Below are 9,399 nucleotides of genomic sequence, written 5' to 3' on the forward strand. Positions count from 1 at the left end.
TATATCTATATATATATATATATATATATATATATATATATATATATATATATATATATATATATATATATATATATATATATATATATATATACACAAAGCCAAAACCAGGAACAGCATTTTACACAACTTTATTGGGACATGTTTCGAGCAGTACTCTCCTCGTTATCAACCTACAAAATTAAAATGACGACATTACAATTCTTATAATTAAATTCAAAATAATACAGTAAAATTACCATGAAAATAAGATTACGTTTAAAAGATGGCTAATCAATATAAATAATTGAATAAAATAAAATAAAGCTAAATACAAAATTAAGTCACAAAACGGAAGGTACAAAGGCAATAATAAACATACTAATCAATATACAAACCAGTAAAACGCTGACTAAAAACAAAAAAGTGAGGTTACAGCCACATTTCTAGCCAAAGGCGGCTTTATCTTGATGGTGTATAGAACTTCTAAAATGTCGAGGTCTGTAGCAAACTGAGCAGTGGTTAAAACAAAAAAATCATCAATATGTAAAGATGACCAGTCTCCTCGCTGTGTTCTCTAATTGCACTGTAACTAGGCCTTGAAGATAATTGCCTGTACAATATGACTTACCTGGTGTTCAAACCATCTCATCAAGCTGATCTGGTAGTTTTCCAACGTAGGTAGCATCACAACCACCACCCTGACATTTATAGATCAGATTGGACCGAAGGCTTGTTGGTATAGGGTCTTTCATTTTAAAGAAATTACCTAATTTATTTTGCAAAGTGAAATATATTTTGATATCTAGCTGAGGGTAACCAATGGACAAAATAGAAATTAATTGTTTTTTTAAATCGTAACTATGAGTTCAGTAAAAGTTAAAGGTAAATAAATAACAGGTTTCTTTACAAAAGCGTTAGTTTCAGGTTGTTTGTTTTTATATAATTTCAGCTGTTTACCAATATGTGTTTACGTAATTCAACGGATAGCCATTGTTTTTAAAAGTGACCTTAGAAATTCCAATTCTTCATGCAAATTCAAAAACTAGAACAGATTTTATATGCTCTGGTTACTAGCGTCAATATCAAATTCATCTTATATTTCAAAGGTGTAGCTGATTGAAATTTAGACATAAGACCCGTGAAAGTACGCTTTCTAAAGACTGAGTGTGAAAGTTATCAAGATTTTTACCTGAATATCCAGAAAAGCAAGCATATGATTATCTTCGATTTCACAAAGTAAATTCTATATTAATATGTTTTACTATTAAAGGTCTCCAAAAACGAGGAATCTGGTCGACTCTTAAAAACTAGAAGGTATCATCAACATACCTCCTGTACAGTAAGGGCTTAAAATCTAAGGACATTCGTCTAACCATCTTTTCTCCATAAAACACATAAATGCATTTGCCAAAGATGGTCCAATACTGGACCCCATGCTTACCATCAATTTGCTTGTATAACAAACCGTTAAACAAAAAGTAAAATTCTTTGGTAGCTAAGACTAAAAAGTTCCTTTAACTGCGACCTGTTAAACCCACTGACAGTGTCATTATCTTTAAACAACTCATTTAGGCAAATGTCAATCGTCTCATCCAGTGGAATTTGAGTAAACAGAGACTTCACATCAAATGAAGCCATAACACAATTATCAAAATTACTGTTTTCTCAGGCAGTTAATAAAATGAAAGAGTTATTTAAGGTATACTTATTTGTAGTTATCAGGGCAAGGATGGGAACAAGAAACTTGGCGATATTATGGTTAGCAGTTCCAATAACTGATAAAATAGGTCTTAATGGGTGATCTTCCTTATGGACTTTTGAGAGTCCATAAAGTCGTCCTGGTCTAGACCAGGACGCTGAAGGCCATGAAAAACATCTTTAGAAAAACAACCAGATTTATATAGCTTGTCTACTATTCTATTGACTTTATCTTCTAAATGCACAATACATTTGAAAGGGTCTTTTTAATTTCCTGGAACTTGGTCTGATCATTAAGGATGTCTATCATTTTCTCAACATACTCTGTCTTATTCATCAAGACTACACCGTTGCCATATCGGGTTTGTAACCACAATGGATGTCTCTTTAGCTAGACTTTGTATGATATTAAACTCGTCAGTACTAAGTAAATACCTGGTCTGGTTTATAATTGTAAAAGGATGAAAACGCAAGGTGTTTAAGTGTTGATCTAAAATAATCATACGAGTAGCCCTTGGGATTGTTGGTATAAATATCAGGCGTTTATAAAGCCTTAAACAAGCATGCGCTTGTAAAAATTAAGACCGCGTGTAAAACCGTCTTTTTCAAACAAACACGAGAGAAAATAATAATTAAAAATTCAGGCGGAATGGACGAATAGTAACCTAAATTTTGAGTTTTAAGGAATGAACATGGGACACTTTTTAATGCTATTACTATTGTAATACAGTTAATAAATTAAAACCTAGATGTGACAAAACATCAGTCACTTGGTCAGAGTTTAAAAAGTAGTTTGATGCAAAAACCATAATTTCCCTGCTGGTGTATCCATTGCTGTGATCGTTAGAAGAAGATAAGGACCTACAGTTCTTCAGCAATTTAGGTTGGTATAAGTTGAGTATAAGTTGAAAAGTCTGCAGTAACACCAGTTCTTGGAGCTTGTGAGAAAAATGGCCCTCATTCTAAATTTCTTCACTTTAAACTAATACAACAAAATTCTATACAGAGCCCAACATTATCAGGATTACCAGAAGAAACTACTGGAAGAAGAAATTCGCGGTAAGCGGCGACTTTACATCAAACTACTTTTAAACTGGACCAAGTGACTAATGTTTTGAAAAATTCAGTTTCCCATCTAGGTTTCATTAATTTATCTAACTGTATAAATAGAGTCAATAGTAATAATATTAAAAGTATATATATATATATATATATATATATATATATATATATATATATATATATGTATATATATATATATATATATATATATGTATATATATATGCAACATATATATATATATATATATATATATATATATATATATATATATATATATATATATAATATATATATATATATATATATATATATATATATATATATATAATATATATATATATATATATATATATATATTTATATATATATATATGTATATATACATATATATATATATATATATATATATATATATATATATATATATATATATATATATATATATATATATATATATATATATATATATGTATGTATATATATATATATATATATATACATATATATATATATATATATATATATATATATATATATATATATATATATATATATATATATATATATATAATATATATATATATATATATATATGCGTATATGTCTGTATATATGTTTATTTCTTCAATATATTAACTATATATTATATATATATATATATATATATTTTATATAATATATCTGCACATATATATATATATATAAAATAATATATAGATATACTATATATTATATATATATATATATACAATATATATATATATATATATGTTTTCCCGTTTAAGATACATAGTGTGTCTGTGTATGTGTTTGTTTCTTCAAATATATTAACTATCACAGAGATATTTTTTGTGTTAATCTGTTAAATATCAGTAGGAAAGTACTGTCGTTCAGATCACCAAGGTTTTCCGTTCTGTAATGGGGATTATAATTCATCACAGAAACACCATCTACTTGCAATAATGGGGAAAAGATAAATATACAAATATAATAAGCTGTAATTATACTTTCTTTGTCTATATATATTAATGAAGCGCTACTAAGATAAAATGACTCGATAAAATAAACAATAATATTCAAGATAATTAATGGCAGAGACGACAGAACAAAAGACTAAGACAAAATATCTCAAAATAGTTAATATTTAAAAGCAGTTAAAAAAACAACTAAGATTTTTGGTATCTCTATAAAATAATATCTCAACTCTAGTCTCCCAAAATATTTTCTTTTCTTCCCAAAAAAGACAATTATGAAAAGAAGGTTAATTGATTGAAGCAATATTTCAATTTCATAGGCCCTTTTCAAACAGGCGCGGCTGTAAAGTGAGATCTTCATAAAAATTCCCTATCCATAAATGATGGAATGCTTCAGACAAACTCACCCCCGCTGGTTATCACACTTCGTCATTATTTCTAGAGAGAAATAGTGAAAGTAAGTTTTACTGAATATTTTTAATCTTTAGGCTTTTTTTTCAGCTTACTTGCATTAAAATATCAATGAAAGATTTATTATAAAACAACACTAACTTGATATTAACAGCATCTGCACATATAAAAATTATAATATATATATGTTATATTTATATATATATATATATCTTATAAGAGATGGATATAAGAGGAAGAAAATTAATGACAGGTGTCAGTGTCTGAAATCAAACCTGGTATCTAAAGACTTGTCCCGGAGTCTAGACACCATTTAAACAAAAATGGTGACCCAGGAATCAAAGTTCTGTTCTTCAAATCAAACCTGGTATCTAAGTGCTTGATATTTGATTACAAACTTACCATTTGTTCAACAACTATAGTTACCTCGATGTAAAGCCAGACACCTGAACCCTCTAACATCAAAAACAAGTTTTTGTCAGTCTTTAAAGGCAACAGTGATCCTTTATAAAAGTTATCAGTCATCAAGATGAAGCAAGTTCATTAAAAAGGTGTGAGGTAAAATCTAGTAGGGTATTTCACTCCATTAACATTATAAAAGTTCAAAATTTCAATTTATTTCCGACATTTCCTAGTTTGTTCACTTCAATTACTTGAAGGAAAACGTCTCAAGAGATTATCAATCCATCTCTAATTCAAATCAAAATTCTGACGTGGATACAGTCAATGAATGAAACTCTGATATAATATTTTAAATTCAAAAATTTATTTAAAATTCAAAAAATTGACATTCCAGTCTCAGGGAAATTTATTATATTGGTTTGAAACAAAAAAATCGAAAATCTGAATTAATCATCAGTCACTTTATTCTAGAAAATAATTTATTAATTAATTATGAAAATTATTCATGAAAAATTTAAATTATAGATAACAAAATTTCATGATTTAATCACTAAACGAAATAAGGCAAATAAATCAATCATATAAAATGGAGGATACAAAAGACAATCGCCAAATATTGAAATCAACAACGATTAAATATTGTAAAATGTAAAAGCAAAAATTAAAAATCAATAGAAACACATTGCATATATGTATATTCTTTTGCAAAAAAGATAAAGCATAAAACATATAACTGCAAAAAATATTTAAAAAAATGAAAAAGGTATCTTTAACAATAACCACTGCAAATACTATTTTTGTGCACTAAACCAATAATCATTTTTACAATACCTTTGGAAGTGGTTCAGCTTTCCTGTTTCTTAATCAGGGCGCCGCAAATTCTCATACACTTAATAAAATACATTGTTCAGATAACTCAGACACATTTACTAACCATTAAACGGTTAAAGATTGAGCGACCATCGTCTACCAAAACATCAACTATTTACACAACAAGAATGAGCGCGAGTGAGAATTGTAAGAGGGAAATAATAATTGTTCAGGTTTGGTCTCAGGTGGGGCCTTGTTATAATGACTCAATCTAGAAATATTATTTTTTACTCCAAAACATGTTTTGATAACATTATTCCCATTGGAATGTAAACTTAATTTAAGCAGTTTTGAAAACACATATATTTTCAAATTATCCTACAGAATATTTAAGATTTCTCTGGCCAGAACAATCAGCCTTCTAAGTCCCTTACAAAAATGAATTACAATGCATGCCGTCCTCAAAGAACCCATAATCAGTCAGTTTAATCAAGGTAGCTTTGACGCTTTACTCTGAAAAGACAAAAATTATTGAAGAACTGTATACAATTTATTCCAACAAAAGACATCAGATTTGTTTAGAAAAGGCATATTTTCAAAACTTCTGGAAATCCAGTCCTCCTGTTTCAATCCATTGATTGTTTTGGGATTATTACAGCAACCACATTTGGAAATCTTAATAACAATAATATTAAAAGGTAAGAAGGAAAGAAATAAAAACATCTGGTTGTTTTGATCCGCTAAAAAGCGTGAGCAAATTGTCCAGTCATAGTTAAAAGATTGACTGGCATAATTGTAAAGAAATACACTTTAAAAAGTTGTCAATGACTAATTAAGCAGAATATGAACTTCTTTTCGATTCAATGAAAAAATATTTTGCTTTTTCAGTATTTCACGTGAGGACATGAAAGTGACTGATACAGGATGCTGAAGTTCCATTAGCATCTTGACCGCCCAATTCATTATAAAAAGGCATATTTTGGATCACAAGACCTTCAAGGTACGTCTGGCCAAGTACCTGGTCTGAAGGTTGACACACACTGAACTTTTAGTCTTAAGGATTCTTGACATTCTGATTCCAACAAACTTAAAAACCCTCCTGCATTTTAAGTTTTAAATTTATCCCCTAAGATACAAAATGCATAAAGAAACATACAGAATTTGATATGCCCAAAATGACCTCTGTTAAATAGTATATTAGTCTACTAAAAACAAAGCCCTACGGATATTTCTACCTTATCAAGAAACACTTCCTCAACATACATTCTTAGGGAAATCGACTTTGTAAATCTGGCAAATTTTAGAATTAAATCCACTCTTCTCTGGAAAATGACTGTAATCCTGCTTCCCTTAGTTTTTAAAATGGCGGTCTCTTCCCCCAGCTTCGTCAGGTTGCGGGAAAAAAGTCATCCAAATAACACCTAGCCCAATCAATTGTGAGCGAGATCCATCAATCATGAGCGACCAGCAATATAACAATAATCATCTACCACGTTTACAAAACGTATATACTGATACATGCGGTGGAGTAATAAAGCTGACAGCAACAAAGTCCATCTAGCGGATTTGATAGTATTTTCAAGAGCCTCATAAAATTGGACAAACATATGTGCTTGCCCATTATCAAATTAGCTGATCTATAAATTCAGAAATTAATTGTCAGGTGGACGATGGGATGATGACCTTCCTAAATTGAGCAGGCCAATCAAAATGAACTCCGGTTTCTTCACTGACACATGGAGAACTGTAGTGACTATGCACTAATTAGAGCTAATGACAGCCGTTAACTAATATTTGGGAGGAAAAAATGACTGATGAGGTGATGGCAGATGAGCTCTCTGTTTTGAAAACAACAATTTCTGGATTTTGATCCCATGCTTAAAATCAGATTAGTATGAGGAGGGTAAACTGAAAATTTTAGCTTTTAAATAAACACATCAACCTCACCAATTTTCATGACTAGATGTTTCAGCCTGATGGCAAATTTTCAACTTGAAGAATTTTTCATCTTGCAAAATGCTCCCGGGTTCATATCCATATTACCTCTTAGGAAGGCGGTCAATCGATTGATCATTAGACACCCCATTTTGGTTCAACGGATAGGAAGTAAAGTTTTAAGATGGGTTTACATGATCTTCCCACACACAAACAAAGCTTTCTTTCATTTCAAAACAAAAGTTCTTTGCAACAACTCTCACTGGAGAGAGAAGAACGTCTCCTGCTGCTTATCCTTGAAAGGTTGAAACAGGTAAAAACACTATGTTGTTGACCAACACTAAAACTTTCAGGCAGGGCAGATCATATCGAAAGTTACAAAGTCTCCCCAAAGAAAATCAGTTTTCCTGAAGAGAATCGTTAATCTCTTTCCAACCATGAGATTTCCTCAAGTTATTACATAGGAAAGAAGAGAGAAGAGATTTTCCCCAATTTTCTGCAAGAATTTTGAAACGAGGGTTAATTTTCTACAAAAATCATCTCGTTAGGTGAACAACCCATGCTTTCTTAAAAAGACATTCCTAGATTTTTGTTGAGAGAATTGACACCAGAGATTTCCAGTTAATGCCTGACTCCAGAACAATATTATACTCAGCAATTTTAAAATTGTTTGTTAAACCTTTCCAAGGCTCACTTGAGTCTCTGGGTGATTTTGTTTAGTGGACAACTGTTGAGAGTGACTGCTAACATGATCACATCAAACAGTTTGAGAGATATTTTTGTTTTAGTCACTTTTTTACAAAGGTATCCTAAACCGAAATAAAAAACTCCACTAATTTCAAGGGGGCATTTGTGGCAAATAGTTAACATGGGAAGCCTCAGGATATCTTTGATCACATAACACATTCAATGTCAACAGAGTCCTTGGGAAGAAAAATGGTTATTCTACGACCTCTGCTTGAGGTCCAACCAATCTATAATCAAAAAAAAACAACGGCCTCTGGCTAACCTGGTCTCTAGTGTTTGTAGATTAAGCTTTCTTCCAGATTAACTTTCATTTGGCTTTCCATCGTAATATCCGGCAGGTAGGACAGAACTTGCTAAACATGTTTTTGAAGTCCAGGCCAGAAAAAGTGTTTCATGGTCTTCTCCAGTCTTCTGGTTCCCGATCAGTCCAGACTATTGAGCTACTGCTACTACTTTGTTTTCAAGTTAGGACTCAAGGGATCAAAATTTTGATGATGATATTATTCAGTTTCTTTAAATATATCTGCTGGTATTTTTCCTCATCAAAACCTTTCTTCAGATAATAACAGCTTTGGGTTTGCTGCATCTTTTATGATCAACAATCTGAAAAAACAACTCAGTAAGGATACATCCTCCACTGTAGTTCCATTAGCTTTGCCTTTTGGTCAACTGAAAATTTCAAGGGTTGAGGCTTTCAATATCTTAACTAAGCTATTTAAACAAAAGATATTTCAAACATCTATTCACTTACTCAGAGTCTTTTCTGGAAATGTTCTTCTGCAATGGGAAACCTCTTCTTACTCAATATTAGGGGAAACATCGGGACCTGAACAGCTAACTTTTCAAGATGAAGATCCTTTGTAGTGGTAAATCCACAGTCTCTTTTGCAAGCATAGTCCTCTTCATACTCTAATAGTAACATAAGCTAATGAAACAGGTGGGGGGTTATTCTTCTGGTCCAAATCTACATAGGATAATCCTTAATGGTTTATCTGTTGCTATAGGACAAGGAACAATAAAACACTACCATCCTTCATTCTAAAAGAGCATGTACATAATCAACAGCCAGTGGAGTCCTTTAAAATAAAATCAACATCTTGTCACTAATTCACATGACAGGTGTAAGGTAATTGTAGGTAACCTCTTCTCCTCCTAATACCCTTAAAAAATAGAGAATTTCCTGTAAGATTCTGGTCTCCAACTAATGTCAAGTGAGCAGCCAACATGACTACCACACTATGGTTTTTCTCTCTGTTTCACGTAAGATTTGACTGGTAGAAGGAGACATTTAACACCTGGAGTTGTTCAGCGGCCCTCATAGATATATGCCATTAAAAGAAATAAACTGTTTTAGCCATCAAGCTTGGTGACATTCCA

The sequence above is a fragment of the Macrobrachium rosenbergii genome, chromosome 54 (assembly GCF_040412425.1).
Source record: "Macrobrachium rosenbergii isolate ZJJX-2024 chromosome 54, ASM4041242v1, whole genome shotgun sequence".
Classification (NCBI taxonomy): Eukaryota; Metazoa; Arthropoda; class Malacostraca; order Decapoda; family Palaemonidae; genus Macrobrachium; species Macrobrachium rosenbergii.